At 39.4% G+C, this 14,554-nt stretch overlaps 41 non-coding genes and 2 pseudogenes across 41 annotated transcripts; all 43 read left to right on the plus strand.

Moving 5' to 3' along the window:
- The first annotated feature begins 84 nt into the window (after positions 1 to 84).
- LOC136698728 (5S ribosomal RNA) lies at positions 85 to 203 on the plus strand. Its single transcript, XR_010803298.1, has one exon. It is a non-coding gene; the product is annotated as a 5S ribosomal RNA (ribosomal RNA).
- Positions 204 to 425: 222 nt separating this feature from the next.
- Positions 426 to 544, plus strand: LOC136699021 (5S ribosomal RNA). The gene has a single exon (XR_010803582.1). It is a non-coding gene; the product is annotated as a 5S ribosomal RNA (ribosomal RNA).
- A 222-nt stretch (positions 545 to 766) lies between these two features.
- Positions 767 to 885, plus strand: LOC136698745 (5S ribosomal RNA). The gene has a single exon (XR_010803315.1). It is a non-coding gene; the product is annotated as a 5S ribosomal RNA (ribosomal RNA).
- A 222-nt stretch (positions 886 to 1,107) lies between these two features.
- On the plus strand, positions 1,108 to 1,226 carry LOC136699022 (5S ribosomal RNA). The gene has a single exon (XR_010803583.1). It is a non-coding gene; the product is annotated as a 5S ribosomal RNA (ribosomal RNA).
- Positions 1,227 to 1,448: 222 nt separating this feature from the next.
- LOC136698740 (5S ribosomal RNA) lies at positions 1,449 to 1,567 on the plus strand. The gene has a single exon (XR_010803310.1). It is a non-coding gene; the product is annotated as a 5S ribosomal RNA (ribosomal RNA).
- Positions 1,568 to 1,789: 222 nt separating this feature from the next.
- On the plus strand, positions 1,790 to 1,908 carry LOC136699023 (5S ribosomal RNA). Its single transcript, XR_010803584.1, has one exon. It is a non-coding gene; the product is annotated as a 5S ribosomal RNA (ribosomal RNA).
- Positions 1,909 to 2,130: 222 nt separating this feature from the next.
- Positions 2,131 to 2,249, plus strand: LOC136698746 (5S ribosomal RNA). Its single transcript, XR_010803316.1, has one exon. It is a non-coding gene; the product is annotated as a 5S ribosomal RNA (ribosomal RNA).
- Positions 2,250 to 2,471: 222 nt separating this feature from the next.
- Positions 2,472 to 2,590, plus strand: LOC136698752 (5S ribosomal RNA). Its single transcript, XR_010803321.1, has one exon. It is a non-coding gene; the product is annotated as a 5S ribosomal RNA (ribosomal RNA).
- A 223-nt stretch (positions 2,591 to 2,813) lies between these two features.
- LOC136698763 (5S ribosomal RNA) lies at positions 2,814 to 2,932 on the plus strand. The gene has a single exon (XR_010803334.1). It is a non-coding gene; the product is annotated as a 5S ribosomal RNA (ribosomal RNA).
- Positions 2,933 to 3,154: 222 nt separating this feature from the next.
- Positions 3,155 to 3,273, plus strand: LOC136698540 (5S ribosomal RNA; annotated as a pseudogene).
- A 222-nt stretch (positions 3,274 to 3,495) lies between these two features.
- On the plus strand, positions 3,496 to 3,614 carry LOC136698747 (5S ribosomal RNA). Its single transcript, XR_010803317.1, has one exon. It is a non-coding gene; the product is annotated as a 5S ribosomal RNA (ribosomal RNA).
- Positions 3,615 to 3,836: 222 nt separating this feature from the next.
- LOC136698775 (5S ribosomal RNA) lies at positions 3,837 to 3,955 on the plus strand. Its single transcript, XR_010803345.1, has one exon. It is a non-coding gene; the product is annotated as a 5S ribosomal RNA (ribosomal RNA).
- A 222-nt stretch (positions 3,956 to 4,177) lies between these two features.
- LOC136699024 (5S ribosomal RNA) lies at positions 4,178 to 4,296 on the plus strand. The gene has a single exon (XR_010803585.1). It is a non-coding gene; the product is annotated as a 5S ribosomal RNA (ribosomal RNA).
- A 222-nt stretch (positions 4,297 to 4,518) lies between these two features.
- LOC136698749 (5S ribosomal RNA) lies at positions 4,519 to 4,637 on the plus strand. Its single transcript, XR_010803318.1, has one exon. It is a non-coding gene; the product is annotated as a 5S ribosomal RNA (ribosomal RNA).
- A 222-nt stretch (positions 4,638 to 4,859) lies between these two features.
- On the plus strand, positions 4,860 to 4,978 carry LOC136698786 (5S ribosomal RNA). The gene has a single exon (XR_010803356.1). It is a non-coding gene; the product is annotated as a 5S ribosomal RNA (ribosomal RNA).
- Positions 4,979 to 5,200: 222 nt separating this feature from the next.
- LOC136698013 (5S ribosomal RNA) lies at positions 5,201 to 5,319 on the plus strand. Its single transcript, XR_010802788.1, has one exon. It is a non-coding gene; the product is annotated as a 5S ribosomal RNA (ribosomal RNA).
- Positions 5,320 to 5,541: 222 nt separating this feature from the next.
- LOC136698750 (5S ribosomal RNA) lies at positions 5,542 to 5,660 on the plus strand. Its single transcript, XR_010803319.1, has one exon. It is a non-coding gene; the product is annotated as a 5S ribosomal RNA (ribosomal RNA).
- A 222-nt stretch (positions 5,661 to 5,882) lies between these two features.
- Positions 5,883 to 6,001, plus strand: LOC136698014 (5S ribosomal RNA). The gene has a single exon (XR_010802789.1). It is a non-coding gene; the product is annotated as a 5S ribosomal RNA (ribosomal RNA).
- Positions 6,002 to 6,223: 222 nt separating this feature from the next.
- LOC136698798 (5S ribosomal RNA) lies at positions 6,224 to 6,342 on the plus strand. Its single transcript, XR_010803367.1, has one exon. It is a non-coding gene; the product is annotated as a 5S ribosomal RNA (ribosomal RNA).
- Positions 6,343 to 6,564: 222 nt separating this feature from the next.
- LOC136698015 (5S ribosomal RNA) lies at positions 6,565 to 6,683 on the plus strand. The gene has a single exon (XR_010802790.1). It is a non-coding gene; the product is annotated as a 5S ribosomal RNA (ribosomal RNA).
- A 221-nt stretch (positions 6,684 to 6,904) lies between these two features.
- On the plus strand, positions 6,905 to 7,023 carry LOC136698751 (5S ribosomal RNA). The gene has a single exon (XR_010803320.1). It is a non-coding gene; the product is annotated as a 5S ribosomal RNA (ribosomal RNA).
- A 222-nt stretch (positions 7,024 to 7,245) lies between these two features.
- On the plus strand, positions 7,246 to 7,364 carry LOC136698810 (5S ribosomal RNA). The gene has a single exon (XR_010803378.1). It is a non-coding gene; the product is annotated as a 5S ribosomal RNA (ribosomal RNA).
- A 222-nt stretch (positions 7,365 to 7,586) lies between these two features.
- Positions 7,587 to 7,705, plus strand: LOC136698016 (5S ribosomal RNA). Its single transcript, XR_010802791.1, has one exon. It is a non-coding gene; the product is annotated as a 5S ribosomal RNA (ribosomal RNA).
- Positions 7,706 to 7,926: 221 nt separating this feature from the next.
- LOC136698821 (5S ribosomal RNA) lies at positions 7,927 to 8,045 on the plus strand. Its single transcript, XR_010803389.1, has one exon. It is a non-coding gene; the product is annotated as a 5S ribosomal RNA (ribosomal RNA).
- Positions 8,046 to 8,267: 222 nt separating this feature from the next.
- Positions 8,268 to 8,386, plus strand: LOC136698832 (5S ribosomal RNA). The gene has a single exon (XR_010803400.1). It is a non-coding gene; the product is annotated as a 5S ribosomal RNA (ribosomal RNA).
- A 222-nt stretch (positions 8,387 to 8,608) lies between these two features.
- On the plus strand, positions 8,609 to 8,727 carry LOC136698017 (5S ribosomal RNA). The gene has a single exon (XR_010802792.1). It is a non-coding gene; the product is annotated as a 5S ribosomal RNA (ribosomal RNA).
- A 208-nt stretch (positions 8,728 to 8,935) lies between these two features.
- LOC136698019 (5S ribosomal RNA) lies at positions 8,936 to 9,054 on the plus strand. Its single transcript, XR_010802794.1, has one exon. It is a non-coding gene; the product is annotated as a 5S ribosomal RNA (ribosomal RNA).
- Positions 9,055 to 9,276: 222 nt separating this feature from the next.
- On the plus strand, positions 9,277 to 9,395 carry LOC136698843 (5S ribosomal RNA). Its single transcript, XR_010803411.1, has one exon. It is a non-coding gene; the product is annotated as a 5S ribosomal RNA (ribosomal RNA).
- A 222-nt stretch (positions 9,396 to 9,617) lies between these two features.
- LOC136698020 (5S ribosomal RNA) lies at positions 9,618 to 9,736 on the plus strand. The gene has a single exon (XR_010802795.1). It is a non-coding gene; the product is annotated as a 5S ribosomal RNA (ribosomal RNA).
- Positions 9,737 to 9,944: 208 nt separating this feature from the next.
- On the plus strand, positions 9,945 to 10,063 carry LOC136698021 (5S ribosomal RNA). Its single transcript, XR_010802796.1, has one exon. It is a non-coding gene; the product is annotated as a 5S ribosomal RNA (ribosomal RNA).
- A 222-nt stretch (positions 10,064 to 10,285) lies between these two features.
- Positions 10,286 to 10,404, plus strand: LOC136698022 (5S ribosomal RNA). The gene has a single exon (XR_010802797.1). It is a non-coding gene; the product is annotated as a 5S ribosomal RNA (ribosomal RNA).
- A 222-nt stretch (positions 10,405 to 10,626) lies between these two features.
- Positions 10,627 to 10,745, plus strand: LOC136698433 (5S ribosomal RNA; annotated as a pseudogene).
- Positions 10,746 to 10,969: 224 nt separating this feature from the next.
- Positions 10,970 to 11,088, plus strand: LOC136698753 (5S ribosomal RNA). The gene has a single exon (XR_010803323.1). It is a non-coding gene; the product is annotated as a 5S ribosomal RNA (ribosomal RNA).
- Positions 11,089 to 11,310: 222 nt separating this feature from the next.
- LOC136698023 (5S ribosomal RNA) lies at positions 11,311 to 11,429 on the plus strand. Its single transcript, XR_010802798.1, has one exon. It is a non-coding gene; the product is annotated as a 5S ribosomal RNA (ribosomal RNA).
- Positions 11,430 to 11,651: 222 nt separating this feature from the next.
- LOC136698856 (5S ribosomal RNA) lies at positions 11,652 to 11,770 on the plus strand. Its single transcript, XR_010803423.1, has one exon. It is a non-coding gene; the product is annotated as a 5S ribosomal RNA (ribosomal RNA).
- A 222-nt stretch (positions 11,771 to 11,992) lies between these two features.
- LOC136698024 (5S ribosomal RNA) lies at positions 11,993 to 12,111 on the plus strand. The gene has a single exon (XR_010802799.1). It is a non-coding gene; the product is annotated as a 5S ribosomal RNA (ribosomal RNA).
- A 222-nt stretch (positions 12,112 to 12,333) lies between these two features.
- On the plus strand, positions 12,334 to 12,452 carry LOC136698754 (5S ribosomal RNA). The gene has a single exon (XR_010803324.1). It is a non-coding gene; the product is annotated as a 5S ribosomal RNA (ribosomal RNA).
- A 222-nt stretch (positions 12,453 to 12,674) lies between these two features.
- On the plus strand, positions 12,675 to 12,793 carry LOC136698867 (5S ribosomal RNA). The gene has a single exon (XR_010803434.1). It is a non-coding gene; the product is annotated as a 5S ribosomal RNA (ribosomal RNA).
- A 222-nt stretch (positions 12,794 to 13,015) lies between these two features.
- On the plus strand, positions 13,016 to 13,134 carry LOC136698025 (5S ribosomal RNA). Its single transcript, XR_010802800.1, has one exon. It is a non-coding gene; the product is annotated as a 5S ribosomal RNA (ribosomal RNA).
- Positions 13,135 to 13,356: 222 nt separating this feature from the next.
- LOC136698755 (5S ribosomal RNA) lies at positions 13,357 to 13,475 on the plus strand. The gene has a single exon (XR_010803325.1). It is a non-coding gene; the product is annotated as a 5S ribosomal RNA (ribosomal RNA).
- Positions 13,476 to 13,697: 222 nt separating this feature from the next.
- Positions 13,698 to 13,816, plus strand: LOC136698026 (5S ribosomal RNA). Its single transcript, XR_010802801.1, has one exon. It is a non-coding gene; the product is annotated as a 5S ribosomal RNA (ribosomal RNA).
- A 222-nt stretch (positions 13,817 to 14,038) lies between these two features.
- LOC136698879 (5S ribosomal RNA) lies at positions 14,039 to 14,157 on the plus strand. Its single transcript, XR_010803445.1, has one exon. It is a non-coding gene; the product is annotated as a 5S ribosomal RNA (ribosomal RNA).
- Positions 14,158 to 14,379: 222 nt separating this feature from the next.
- LOC136698027 (5S ribosomal RNA) lies at positions 14,380 to 14,498 on the plus strand. Its single transcript, XR_010802802.1, has one exon. It is a non-coding gene; the product is annotated as a 5S ribosomal RNA (ribosomal RNA).
- The last annotated feature ends 56 nt before the right edge of the window (positions 14,499 to 14,554 follow it).

The following is a 14,554-nucleotide window of genomic DNA, read 5'->3' on the forward strand; positions in this document are numbered from 1 at the left end:
GGTCTACCGTTTACAGGCAGCTCTAAAACAAGTATTACTCTTAGAAGAGTATATAGAAATAGTCTTCTACAGCCAGCAGTGATCGCTTACGGCCATACCACTCCTTGAAAGCCCGATCCCGTCTGATCTCGGAAGTGAAGAAGAGTTGGGCCTAGTTAGTACTTGGATGGGAGACTGCCTGGGAATACTAGGTGCTGTAAGCTTTTTAGCTTAAGCTTCTATTATAAAGACAGTAACCACAGTCATTTAAACACAAGAGAAGAAGAAAACTTAAAAAAAAAAAACAACTAAAAAGAAAAAACGAACTGGAAAGCCAATCATTTTCATTTGAGGTGTCAGGTGGTCTACCGTTTACAGGCAGCTCTAAAACAAGTATTACTCTTAGAAGAGTATATAGAAATAGTCTTCTACAGCCAGCAGTGATCGCTTACGGCCATACCACTCCTTGAAAGCCCGATCTCGTCTGATCTCGGAAGCGAAGAAGAGTTGGGCCTAGTTAGTACTTGGATGGGAGACTGCCTGGGAATACTAGGTGCTGTAAGCTTTTTAGCTTAAGCTTCTATTATAAAGACAGTAACCACAGTCATTTAAACACAAGAGAAGAAGAAAACTTAAAAAAAACAAAAAAAAAAAAAAAAAAAACGAACTGGAAAGCCAATCATTTTCATTTGAGGTGTCAGGTGGTCTACCGTTTACAGGCAGCTCTAAAACAAGTATTACTCTTAGAAGAGTATATAGAAATAGTCTTCTACAGCCAGCAGTGATCGCTTACGGCCATACCACTCCTTGAAAGCCCGATCCCGTCTGATCTCGGAAGCGAAGAAGAGTTGGGCCTAGTTAGTACTTGGATGGGAGACTGCCTGGGAATACTAGGTGCTGTAAGCTTTTTAGCTTAAGTTTCTATTATAAAGACAGTAACCACAGTCATTTAAACACAAGAGAAGAAGAAAACTTAAAAAAAAAAAACAACAAAAAAAAAAAAACGAACTGGAAAGCCAATCATTTTCATTTGAGGTGTCAGGTGGTCTACCGTTTACAGGCAGCTCTAAAACAAGTATTACTCTTAGAAGAGTATATAGAAATAGTCTTCTACAGCCAGCAGTGATCGCTTACGGCCATACCACTCCTTGAAAGCCCGATCTCGTCTGATCTCGGAAGCGAAGAAGAGTTGGGCCTAGTTAGTACTTGGATGGGAGACTGCCTGGGAATACTAGGTGCTGTAAGCTTTTTAGCTTAAGCTTCTATTATAAAGACAGTAACCACAGTCATTTAAACACAAGAGAAGAAGAAAACTTAAAAAAAACAAAACAAAAAAAAAAAAAAACGAACTGGAAAGCCAATCATTTTCATTTGAGGTGTCAGGTGGTCTACCGTTTACAGGCAGCTCTAAAACAAGTATTACTCTTAGAAGAGTATATAGAAATAGTCTTCTACAGCCAGCAGTGATCGCTTACGGCCATACCACTCCTTGAAAGCCCGATCCCGTCTGATCTCGGAAGTGAAGAAGAGTTGGGCCTAGTTAGTACTTGGATGGGAGACTGCCTGGGAATACTAGGTGCTGTAAGCTTTTTAGCTTAAGCTTCTATTATAAAGACAGTAACCACAGTCATTTAAACACAAGAGAAGAAGAAAACTTAAAAAAAAAAAACAACTAAAAAGAAAAAACGAACTGGAAAGCCAATCATTTTCATTTGAGGTGTCAGGTGGTCTACCGTTTACAGGCAGCTCTAAAACAAGTATTACTCTTAGAAGAGTATATAGAAATAGTCTTCTACAGCCAGCAGTGATCGCTTACGGCCATACCACTCCTTGAAAGCCCGATCTCGTCTGATCTCGGAAGCGAAGAAGAGTTGGGCCTAGTTAGTACTTGGATGGGAGACTGCCTGGGAATACTAGGTGCTGTAAGCTTTTTAGCTTAAGCTTCTATTATAAAGACAGTAACCACAGTCATTTAAACACAAGAGAAGAAGAAAACTTAAAAAAAACAAAAAAAAAAAAAAAAAAAACGAACTGGAAAGCCAATCATTTTCATTTGAGGTGTCAGGTGGTCTACCGTTTACAGGCAGCTCTAAAACAAGTATTACTCTTAGAAGAGTATATAGAAATAGTCTTCTACAGCCAGCAGTGATCGCTTACGGCCATACCACTCCTTGAAAGCCCGATCCCGTCTGATCTCGGAAGCGAAGAAGAGTTGGGCCTAGTTAGTACTTGGATGGGAGACTGCCTGGGAATACTAGGTGCTGTAAGCTTTTTAGCTTAAGTTTCTATTATAAAGACAGTAACCACAGTCATTTAAACACAAGAGAAGAAGAAAACTTAAAAAAAAAAAACAACAAAAAAAAAAAAACGAACTGGAAAGCCAATCATTTTCATTTGAGGTGTCAGGTGGTCTACCGTTTACAGGCAGCTCTAAAACAAGTATTACTCTTAGAAGAGTATATAGAAATAGTCTTCTACAGCCAGCAGTGATCGCTTACGGCCATACCACTCCTTGAAAGCCCGATCCCGTCTGATCTCGGAAGTGAAGAAGAGTTGGGCCTAGTTAGTACTTGGATGGGAGACTGCCTGGGAATACTAGGTGCTGTAAGCTTTTTAGCTTAAGTTTCTATTATAAAGACAGTAACCACAGTCATTTAAACACAAGAGAAGAAGAAAACTTAAAAAAAACAGACAAAAAAAAAAAAAAAAACGAACTGGAAAGCCAATCATTTTCATTTGAGGTGTCAGGTGGTCTACCGTTTACAGGCAGCTCTAAAACAAGTATTACTCTTAGAAGAGTATATAGAAATAGTCTTCTACAGCCAGCAGTGATCGCTTACGGCCATACCACTCCTTGAAAGCCCGATCCCGTCTGATCTCGGAAGTGAAGAAGAGTTGGGCCTAGTTAGTACTTGGATGGGAGACTGCCTGGGAATACTAGGTGCTGTAAGCTTTTTAGCTTAAGCTTCTATTATAAAGACAGTAACCACAGTCATTTAAACACAAGAGAAGAAGAAAACTTAAAAAAAAAAAACAACTAAAAAGAAAAAACGAACTGGAAAGCCAATCATTTTCATTTGAGGTGTCAGGTGGTCTACCGTTTACAGGCAGCTCTAAAACAAGTATTACTCTTAGAAGAGTATATAGAAATAGTCTTCTACAGCCAGCAGTGATCGCTTACGGCCATACCACTCCTTGAAAGCCCGATCTCGTCTGATCTCGGAAGCGAAGAAGAGTTGGGCCTAGTTAGTACTTGGATGGGAGACTGCCTGGGAATACTAGGTGCTGTTAAGCTTTTTAGCTTAAGCTTCTATTATAAAGACAGTAACCACAGTCATTTAAACACAAGAGAAGAAGAAAACTTAAAAAAAACAAACAAAAAAAAAAAAAAACGAACTGGAAAGCCAATCATTTTCATTTGAGGTGTCAGGTGGTCTACCGTTTACAGGCAGCTCTAAAACAAGTATTACTCTTAGAAGAGTATATAGAAATAGTCTTCTACAGCCAGCAGTGATCGCTTACGGCCATACCACTCCTTGAAAGCCCGATCCCGTCTGATCTCGGAAGCGAAGAAGAGTTGGGCCTAGTTAGTACTTGGATGGGAGACTGCCTGGGAATACTAGGTGCTGTAAGCTTTTTAGCTTAAGTTTCTATTATAAAGACAGTAACCACAGTCATTTAAACACAAGAGAAGAAGAAAACTTAAAAAAAAAAAACAACAAAAAAAAAAAAACGAACTGGAAAGCCAATCATTTTCATTTGAGGTGTCAGGTGGTCTACCGTTTACAGGCAGCTCTAAAACAAGTATTACTCTTAGAAGAGTATATAGAAATAGTCTTCTACAGCCAGCAGTGATCGCTTACGGCCATACCACTCCTTGAAAGCCCGATCCCGTCTGATCTCGGAAGTGAAGAAGAGTTGGGCCTAGTTAGTACTTGGATGGGAGACTGCCTGGGAATACTAGGTGCTGTAAGCTTTTTAGCTTAAGCTTCTATTATAAAGACAGTAACCACAGTCATTTAAACACAAGAGAAGAAGAAAACTTAAAAAAAAAAAACAACTAAAAAGAAAAAACGAACTGGAAAGCCAATCATTTTCATTTGAGGTGTCAGGTGGTATACCGTTTACAGGCAGCTCTAAAACAAGTATTACTCTTAGAAGAGTATATAGAAATAGTCTTCTACAGCCAGCAGTGATCGCTTACGGCCATACCACTCCTTGAAAGCCCGATCTCGTCTGATCTCGGAAGCGAAGAAGAGTTGGGCCTAGTTAGTACTTGGATGGGAGACTGCCTGGGAATACTAGGTGCTGTAAGCTTTTTAGCTTAAGCTTCTATTATAAAGACAGTAACCACAGTCATTTAAACACAAGAGAAGAAGAAAACTTAAAAAAAACAAAAAAAAAAAAAAAAAAAACGAACTGGAAAGCCAATCATTTTCATTTGAGGTGTCAGGTGGTCTACCGTTTACAGGCAGCTCTAAAACAAGTATTACTCTTAGAAGAGTATATAGAAATAGTCTTCTACAGCCAGCAGTGATCGCTTACGGCCATACCACTCCTTGAAAGCCCGATCCCGTCTGATCTCGGAAGCGAAGAAGAGTTGGGCCTAGTTAGTACTTGGATGGGAGACTGCCTGGGAATACTAGGTGCTGTAAGCTTTTTAGCTTAAGTTTCTATTATAAAGACAGTAACCACAGTCATTTAAACACAAGAGAAGAAGAAAACTTAAAAAAAAAAAACAACAAAAAAAAAAAAACGAACTGGAAAGCCAATCATTTTCATTTGAGGTGTCAGGTGGTCTACCGTTTACAGGCAGCTCTAAAACAAGTATTACTCTTAGAAGAGTATATAGAAATAGTCTTCTACAGCCAGCAGTGATCGCTTACGGCCATACCACTCCTTGAAAGCCCGATCCCGTCTGATCTCGGAAGTGAAGAAGAGTTGGGCCTAGTTAGTACTTGGATGGGAGACTGCCTGGGAATACTAGGTGCTGTAAGCTTTTTAGCTTAAGCTTCTATTATAAAGACAGTAACCACAGTCATTTAAACACAAGAGAAGAAGAAAACTTAAAAAAAAAAAACAACTAAAAAGAAAAAACGAACTGGAAAGCCAATCATTTTCATTTGAGGTGTCAGGTGGTCTACCGTTTACAGGCAGCTCTAAAACAAGTATTACTCTTAGAAGAGTATATAGAAATAGTCTTCTACAGCCAGCAGTGATCGCTTACGGCCATACCACTCCTTGAAAGCCCGATCTCGTCTGATCTCGGAAGCGAAGAAGAGTTGGGCCTAGTTAGTACTTGGATGGGAGACTGCCTGGGAATACTAGGTGCTGTAAGCTTTTTAGCTTAAGCTTCTATTATAAAGACAGTAACCACAGTCATTTAAACACAAGAGAAGAAGAAAACTTAAAAAAAACAAAAAAAAAAAAAAAAAAAACGAACTGGAAAGCCAATCATTTTCATTTGAGGTGTCAGGTGGTCTACCGTTTACAGGCAGCTCTAAAACAAGTATTACTCTTAGAAGAGTATATAGAAATAGTCTTCTACAGCCAGCAGTGATCGCTTACGGCCATACCACTCCTTGAAAGCCCGATCCCGTCTGATCTCGGAAGCGAAGAAGAGTTGGGCCTAGTTAGTACTTGGATGGGAGACTGCCTGGGAATACTAGGTGCTGTAAGCTTTTTAGCTTAAGTTTCTATTATAAAGACAGTAACCACAGTCATTTAAACACAAGAGAAGAAGAAAACTTAAAAAAAAAAAACAACAAAAAAAAAAAAACGAACTGGAAAGCCAATCATTTTCATTTGAGGTGTCAGGTGGTCTACCGTTTACAGGCAGCTCTAAAACAAGTATTACTCTTAGAAGAGTATATAGAAATAGTCTTCTACAGCCAGCAGTGATCGCTTACGGCCATACCACTCCTTGAAAGCCCGATCTCGTCTGATCTCGGAAGCGAAGAAGAGTTGGGCCTAGTTAGTACTTGGATGGGAGACTGCCTGGGAATACTAGGTGCTGTAAGCTTTTTAGCTTAAGCTTCTATTATAAAGACAGTAACCACAGTCATTTAAACACAAGAGAAGAAGAAAACTTAAAAAAAACAAAACAAAAAAAAAAAAAAACGAACTGGAAAGCCAATCATTTTCATTTGAGGTGTCAGGTGGTCTACCGTTTACAGGCAGCTCTAAAACAAGTATTACTCTTAGAAGAGTATATAGAAATAGTCTTCTACAGCCAGCAGTGATCGCTTACGGCCATACCACTCCTTGAAAGCCCGATCCCGTCTGATCTCGGAAGTGAAGAAGAGTTGGGCCTAGTTAGTACTTGGATGGGAGACTGCCTGGGAATACTAGGTGCTGTAAGCTTTTTAGCTTAAGCTTCTATTATAAAGACAGTAACCACAGTCATTTAAACACAAGAGAAGAAGAAAACTTAAAAAAAAAAAACAACTAAAAAGAAAAAACGAACTGGAAAGCCAATCATTTTCATTTGAGGTGTCAGGTGGTCTACCGTTTACAGGCAGCTCTAAAACAAGTATTACTCTTAGAAGAGTATATAGAAATAGTCTTCTACAGCCAGCAGTGATCGCTTACGGCCATACCACTCCTTGAAAGCCCGATCTCGTCTGATCTCGGAAGCGAAGAAGAGTTGGGCCTAGTTAGTACTTGGATGGGAGACTGCCTGGGAATACTAGGTGCTGTAAGCTTTTTAGCTTAAGCTTCTATTATAAAGACAGTAACCACAGTCATTTAAACACAAGAGAAGAAGAAAACTTAAAAAAAACAAAAAAAAAAAAAAAAAAACGAACTGGAAAGCCAATCATTTTCATTTGAGGTGTCAGGTGGTCTACCGTTTACAGGCAGCTCTAAAACAAGTATTACTCTTAGAAGAGTATATAGAAATAGTCTTCTACAGCCAGCAGTGATCGCTTACGGCCATACCACTCCTTGAAAGCCCGATCCCGTCTGATCTCGGAAGCGAAGAAGAGTTGGGCCTAGTTAGTACTTGGATGGGAGACTGCCTGGGAATACTAGGTGCTGTAAGCTTTTTAGCTTAAGTTTCTATTATAAAGACAGTAACCACAGTCATTTAAACACAAGAGAAGAAGAAAACTTAAAAAAAAAAAACAACAAAAAAAAAAAAACGAACTGGAAAGCCAATCATTTTCATTTGAGGTGTCAGGTGGTCTACCGTTTACAGGCAGCTCTAAAACAAGTATTACTCTTAGAAGAGTATATAGAAATAGTCTTCTACAGCCAGCAGTGATCGCTTACGGCCATACCACTCCTTGAAAGCCCGATCCCGTCTGATCTCGGAAGTGAAGAAGAGTTGGGCCTAGTTAGTACTTGGATGGGAGACTGCCTGGGAATACTAGGTGCTGTAAGCTTTTTAGCTTAAGCTTCTATTATAAAGACAGTAACCACAGTCATTTAAACACAAGAGAAGAAGAAAACTTAAAAAAAAAAAACAACTAAAAAGAAAAAACGAACTGGAAAGCCAATCATTTTCATTTGAGGTGTCAGGTGGTCTACCGTTTACAGGCAGCTCTAAAACAAGTATTACTCTTAGAAGAGTATATAGAAATAGTCTTCTACAGCCAGCAGTGATCGCTTACGGCCATACCACTCCTTGAAAGCCCGATCTCGTCTGATCTCGGAAGCGAAGAAGAGTTGGGCCTAGTTAGTACTTGGATGGGAGACTGCCTGGGAATACTAGGTGCTGTAAGCTTTTTAGCTTAAGTTTCTATTATAAAGACAGTAACCACAGTCATTTAAACACAAGAGAAGAAGAAAACTTAAAAAAAAAAAACAACAAAAAAAAAAAACGAACTGGAAAGCCAATCATTTTCATTTGAGGTGTCAGGTGGTCTACCGTTTACAGGCAGCTCTAAAACAAGTATTACTCTTAGAAGAGTATATAGAAATAGTCTTCTACAGCCAGCAGTGATCGCTTACGGCCATACCACTCCTTGAAAGCCCGATCCCGTCTGATCTCGGAAGTGAAGAAGAGTTGGGCCTAGTTAGTACTTGGATGGGAGACTGCCTGGGAATACTAGGTGCTGTAAGCTTTTTAGCTTAAGCTTCTATTATAAAGACAGTAACCACAGTCATTTAAACACAAGAGAAGAAGAAAACTTAAAAAAAAAAAACAACTAAAAAGAAAAAACGAACTGGAAAGCCAATCATTTTCATTTGAGGTGTCAGGTGGTCTACCGTTTACAGGCAGCTCTAAAACAAGTATTACTCTTAGAAGAGTATATAGAAATAGTCTTCTACAGCCAGCAGTGATCGCTTACGGCCATACCACTCCTTGAAAGCCCGATCCCGTCTGATCTCGGAAGTGAAGAAGAGTTGGGCCTAGTTAGTACTTGGATGGGAGACTGCCTGGGAATACTAGGTGCTGTAAGCTTTTTAGCTTAAGCTTCTATTATAAAGACAGTAACCACAGTCATTTAAACACAAGAGAAGAAGAAAACTTAAAAAAAAAAAACAACTAAAAAGAAAAAACGAACTGGAAAGCCAATCATTTTCATTTGAGGTGTCAGGTGGTCTACCGTTTACAGGCAGCTCTAAAACAAGTATTACTCTTAGAAGAGTATATAGAAATAGTCTTCTACAGCCAGCAGTGATCGCTTACGGCCATACCACTCCTTGAAAGCCCGATCTCGTCTGATCTCGGAAGCGAAGAAGAGTTGGGCCTAGTTAGTACTTGGATGGGAGACTGCCTGGGAATACTAGGTGCTGTAAGCTTTTTAGCTTAAGTTTCTATTATAAAGACAGTAACCACAGTCATTTAAACACAAGAGAAGAAGAAAACTTAAAAAAAAAAAAAAACGAACTGGAAAGTCAATCATTTTCATTTGAGGTGTCAGGTGGTCTACCGTTTACAGGCAGCTCTAAAACAAGTATTACTCTTAGAAGAGTATATAGAAATAGTCTTCTACAGCCAGCAGTGATCGCTTACGGCCATACCACTCCTTGAAAGCCCGATCTCGTCTGATCTCGGAAGCGAAGAAGAGTTGGGCCTAGTTAGTACTTGGATGGGAGACTGCCTGGGAATACTAGGTGCTGTAAGCTTTTTAGCTTAAGCTTCTATTATAAAGACAGTAACCACAGTCATTTAAACACAAGAGAAGAAGAAAACTTAAAAAAAAAAAACAACTAAAAAGAAAAAACGAACTGGAAAGCCAATCATTTTCATTTGAGGTGTCAGGTGGTCTACCGTTTACAGGCAGCTCTAAAACAAGTATTACTCTTAGAAGAGTATATAGAAATAGTCTTCTACAGCCAGCAGTGATCGCTTACGGCCATACCACTCCTTGAAAGCCCGATCCCGTCTGATCTCGGAAGTGAAGAAGAGTTGGGCCTAGTTAGTACTTGGATGGGAGACTGCCTGGGAATACTAGGTGCTGTAAGCTTTTTAGCTTAAGCTTCTATTATAAAGACAGTAACCACAGTCATTTAAACACAAGAGAAGAAGAAAACTTAAAAAAAAAAAACAACTAAAAAGAAAAAACGAACTGGAAAGCCAATCATTTTCATTTGAGGTGTCAGGTGGTCTACCGTTTACAGGCAGCTCTAAAACAAGTATTACTCTTAGAAGAGTATATAGAAATAGTCTTCTACAGCCAGCAGTGATCGCTTACGGCCATACCACTCCTTGAAAGCCCGATCTCGTCTGATCTCGGAAGCGAAGAAGAGTTGGGCCTAGTTAGTACTTGGATGGGAGACTGCCTGGGAATACTAGGTGCTGTAAGCTTTTTAGCTTAAGTTTCTATTATAAAGACAGTAACCACAGTCATTTAAACACAAGAGAAGAAGAAAACTTAAAAAAAAAAAAAAACGAACTGGAAAGTCAATCATTTTCATTTGAGGTGTCAGGTGGTCTACCGTTTACAGGCAGCTCTAAAACAAGTATTACTCTTAGAAGAGTATATAGAAATAGTCTTCTACAGCCAGCAGTGATCGCTTACGGCCATACCACTCCTTGAAAGCCCGATCTCGTCTGATCTCGGAAGCGAAGAAGAGTTGGGCCTAGTTAGTACTTGGATGGGAGACTGCCTGGGAATACTAGGTGCTGTAAGCTTTTTAGCTTAAGTTTCTATTATAAAGACAGTAACCACAGTCATTTAAACACAAGAGAAGAAGGAAACTTAAAAAAAAAAAACAACAACAAAAAAAAAACGAACTGGAAAGCCAATCATTTTCATTTGAGGTGTCAGGTGGTATACCGTTTACAGGCAGCTCTAAAACAAGTATTACTCTTAGAAGAGTATATAGAAATAGTCTTCTACAGCCAGCAGTGATCGCTTACGGCCATACCACTCCTTGAAAGCCCGATCTCGTCTGATCTCGGAAGCGAAGAAGAGTTGGGCCTAGTTAGTACTTGGATGGGAGACTGCCTGGGAATACTAGGTGCTGTAAGCTTTTTAGCTTAAGCTTCTATTATAAAGACAGTAACCACAGTCATTTAAACACAAGAGAAGAAGAAAACTTAAAAAAAACAAAAAAAAAAAAAAAAAAAACGAACTGGAAAGCCAATCATTTTCATTTGAGGTGTCAGGTGGTCTACCGTTTACAGGCAGCTCTAAAACAAGTATTACTCTTAGAAGAGTATATAGAAATAGTCTTCTACAGCCAGCAGTGATCGCTTACGGCCATACCACTCCTTGAAAGCCCGATCTCGTCTGATCTCGGAAGCGAAGAAGAGTTGGGCCTAGTTAGTACTTGGATGAGAGACTGCCTGGGAATACTAGGTGCTGTAAGCTTTTTAGCTTAAGTTTCTATTATAAAGACAGTAACCACAGTCATTTAAACACAAGAGAAGAAGAAAACTTAAAAAAAACAGACAAAAAAAAAAAAAAAAAACGAACTGGAAAGCCAATCATTTTCATTTGAGGTGTCAGGTGGTCTACCGTTTACAGGCAGCTCTAAAACAAGTATTACTCTTAGAAGAGTATATAGAAATAGTCTTCTACAGCCAGCAGTGATCGCTTACGGCCATACCACTCCTTGAAAGCCCGATCCCGTCTGATCTCGGAAGCGAAGAAGAGTTGGGCCTAGTTAGTACTTGGATGGGAGACTGCCTGGGAATACTAGGTGCTGTAAGCTTTTTAGCTTAAGCTTCTATTATAAAGACAGTAACCACAGTCATTTAAACACAAGAGAAGAAGAAAACTTAAAAAAAAAAAACAACTAAAAAGAAAAAACGAACTGGAAAGCCAATCATTTTCATTTGAGGTGTCAGGTGGTCTACCGTTTACAGGCAGCTCTAAAACAAGTATTACTCTTAGAAGAGTATATAGAAATAGTCTTCTACAGCCAGCAGTGATCGCTTACGGCCATACCACTCCTTGAAAGCCCGATCTCGTCTGATCTCGGAAGCGAAGAAGAGTTGGGCCTAGTTAGTACTTGGATGGGAGACTGCCTGGGAATACTAGGTGCTGTAAGCTTTTTAGCTTAAGCTTCTATTATAAAGACAGTAACCACAGTCATTTAAACACAAGAGAAGAAGAAAACTTAAAAAAAAAAAACAACTAAAAAGAAAAAACGAACTGGAAAGCCAATCATTTTCATTTGAGGTGTCAGGTGGTATACCGTTTACAGGCAGCTCTAAAACAAGTATTACTCTTAGAAGAGTATATAGAAATAGTCTTCTACAGCCAGCAGTGATCGCTTACGGCCATACCACTCCTTGAAAGCCCGATCCCGTCTGATCTCGGAAGTGAAGAAGAGTTGGGCCTAGTTAGTACTTGGATGGGAGACTGCCTGGGAATACTAGGTGCTGTAAGCTTTTTAGCTTAAGCTTCTATTATAAAGACAGTAACCACAGTCATTTAAACACAAGAGAAGAAGAAAACTTAAAAAAAAAAAACAACTAAAAAGAAAAAACGAACTGGAAAGCCAATCATTTTCATTTGAGGTGTCAGGTGGTATACCGTTTACAGGCAGCTCTAAAACAAGTATTACTCTTAGAAGAGTATATAGAAATAGTCTTCTACAGCCAGCAGTGATCGCTTACGGCCATACCACTCCTTGAAAGCCCGATCTCGTCTGATCTCGGAAGCGAAGAAGAGTTGGGCCTAGTTAGTACTTGGATGGGAGACTGCCTGGGAATACTAGGTGCTGTAAGCTTTTTAGCTTAAGCTTCTATTATAAAGACAGTAACCACAGTCATTTAAACACAAGAGAAGAAGAAAACTTAAAAAAAACAAAAAAAAAAAAAAAAAAAACGAACTGGAAAGCCAATCATTTTCATTTGAGGTGTCAGGTGGTCTACCGTTTACAGGCAGCTCTAAAACAAGTATTACTCTTAGAAGAGTATATAGAAATAGTCTTCTACAGCCAGCAGTGATCGCTTACGGCCATACCACTCCTTGAAAGCCCGATCCCGTCTGATCTCGGAAGCGAAGAAGAGTTGGGCCTAGTTAGTACTTGGATGGGAGACTGCCTGGGAATACTAGGTGCTGTAAGCTTTTTAGCTTAAGTTTCTATTATAAAGACAGTAACCACAGTCATTTAAACACAAGAGAAGAAGAAAACTTAAAAAAAAAAAACAACAAAAAAAAAAAAACGAACTGGAAAGCCAATCATTTTCATTTGAGGTGTCAGGTGGTCTACCGTTTACAGGCAGCTCTAAAACAAGTATTACTCTTAGAAGAGTATATAGAAATAGTCTTCTACAGCCAGCAGTGATCGCTTACGGCCATACCACTCCTTGAAAGCCCGATCCCGTCTGATCTCGGAAGTGAAGAAGAGTTGGGCCTAGTTAGTACTTGGATGGGAGACTGCCTGGGAATACTAGGTGCTGTAAGCTTTTTAGCTTAAGCTTCTATTATAAAGACAGTAACCACAGTCATTTAAACACAAGAGAAGAAGAAAACTTAAAAAAAAAAAACAACTAAAAAGAAAAAACGAACTGGAAAGCCAATCATTTTCATTTGAGGTGTCAGGTGGTCTACCGTTTACAGGCAGCTCTAAAACAAGTATTACTCTTAGAAGAGTATATAGAAATAGTCTTCTACAGCCAGCAGTGATCGCTTACGGCCATACCACTCCTTGAAAGCCCGATCTCGTCTGATCTCGGAAGCGAAGAAGAGTTGGGCCTAGTTAGTACTTGGATGGGAGACTGCCTGGGAATACTAGGTGCTGTAAGCTTTTTAGCTTAAGCTTCTATTATAAAGACAGTAACCACAGTCATTTAAACACAAGAGAAGAAGAAAACTTAAAAAAAACAAAAAAAAAAAAAAAAAAAACGAACTGGAAAGCCAATCATTTTCATTTGAGGTGTCAGGTGGTCTACCGTTTACAGGCAGCTCTAAAACAAGTATTACTCTTAGAAGAGTATATAGAAATAGTCTTCTACAGCCAGCAGTGATCGCTTACGGCCATACCACTCCTTGAAAGCCCGATCCCGTCTGATCTCGGAAGCGAAGAAGAGTTGGGCCTAGTTAGTACTTGGATGGGAGACTGCCTGGGAATACTAGGTGCTGTAAGCTTTTTAGCTTAAGTTTCTATTATAAAGACAGTAACCACAGTCATTTAAACACAAGAGAAGAAGAAAACTTAAAAAAAAAAAACAACAAAAAAAAAAAAACGAACTGGAAAGCCAATCATTTTCATTTGAGGTGTCAGGTGGTCTACCGTTTACAGGCAGCTCTAAAACAAGTATTACTCTTAGAAGAGTATATAGAAATAGTCTTCTACAGCCAGCAGTGATCGCTTACGGCCATACCACTCCTTGAAAGCCCGATCTCGTCTGATCTCGGAAGCGAAGAAGAGTTGGGCCTAGTTAGTACTTGGATGGGAGACTGCCTGGGAATACTAGGTGCTGTAAGCTTTTTAGCTTAAGCTTCTATTATAAAGACAGTAACCACAGTCATTTAAACACAAGAGAAGAAGAAAACTTAAAAAAAACAAAACAAAAAAAAAAAAAAACGAACTGGAAAGCCAATCATTTTCATTTGAGGTGTCAGGTGGTCTACCGTTTACAGGCAGCTCTAAAACAAGTATTACTCTTAGAAGAGTATATAGAAATAGTCTTCTACAGCCAGCAGTGATCGCTTACGGCCATACCACTCCTTGAAAGCCCGATCCCGTCTGATCTCGGAAGTGAAGAAGAGTTGGGCCTAGTTAGTACTTGGATGGGAGACTGCCTGGGAATACTAGGTGCTGTAAGCTTTTTAGCTTAAGCTTCTATTATAAAGACAGTAACCACAGTCATTTAAACACAAGAGAAGAAGAAAACTTAAAAAAAAAAAACAACTAAAAAGAAAAAACGAACTGGAAAGCCAATCATTTTCATTTGAGGTGTCAGGTGGTCTACCGTTTACAGGCAGCTCTAAAACAAGTATTACTCTTAGAAGAGTATATAGAAATAGTCTTCTACAGCCAGCAGTGATCGCTTACGGCCATACCACTCCTTGAAAGCCCGATCTCGTCTGATCTCGGAAGCGAAGAAGAGTTGGGCCTAGTTAGTACTTGGATGGGAGACTGCCTGGGAATACTAGGTGCTGTAAGCTTTTTAGCTTAAGCTTCTATTATAAAGACAGTAACCACAGTCATTTAAACACAAGAG

The sequence above is a fragment of the Hoplias malabaricus genome, chromosome 5, assembly GCF_029633855.1.
Source record: "Hoplias malabaricus isolate fHopMal1 chromosome 5, fHopMal1.hap1, whole genome shotgun sequence".
Taxonomy (NCBI): Eukaryota; Metazoa; Chordata; class Actinopteri; order Characiformes; family Erythrinidae; genus Hoplias; species Hoplias malabaricus.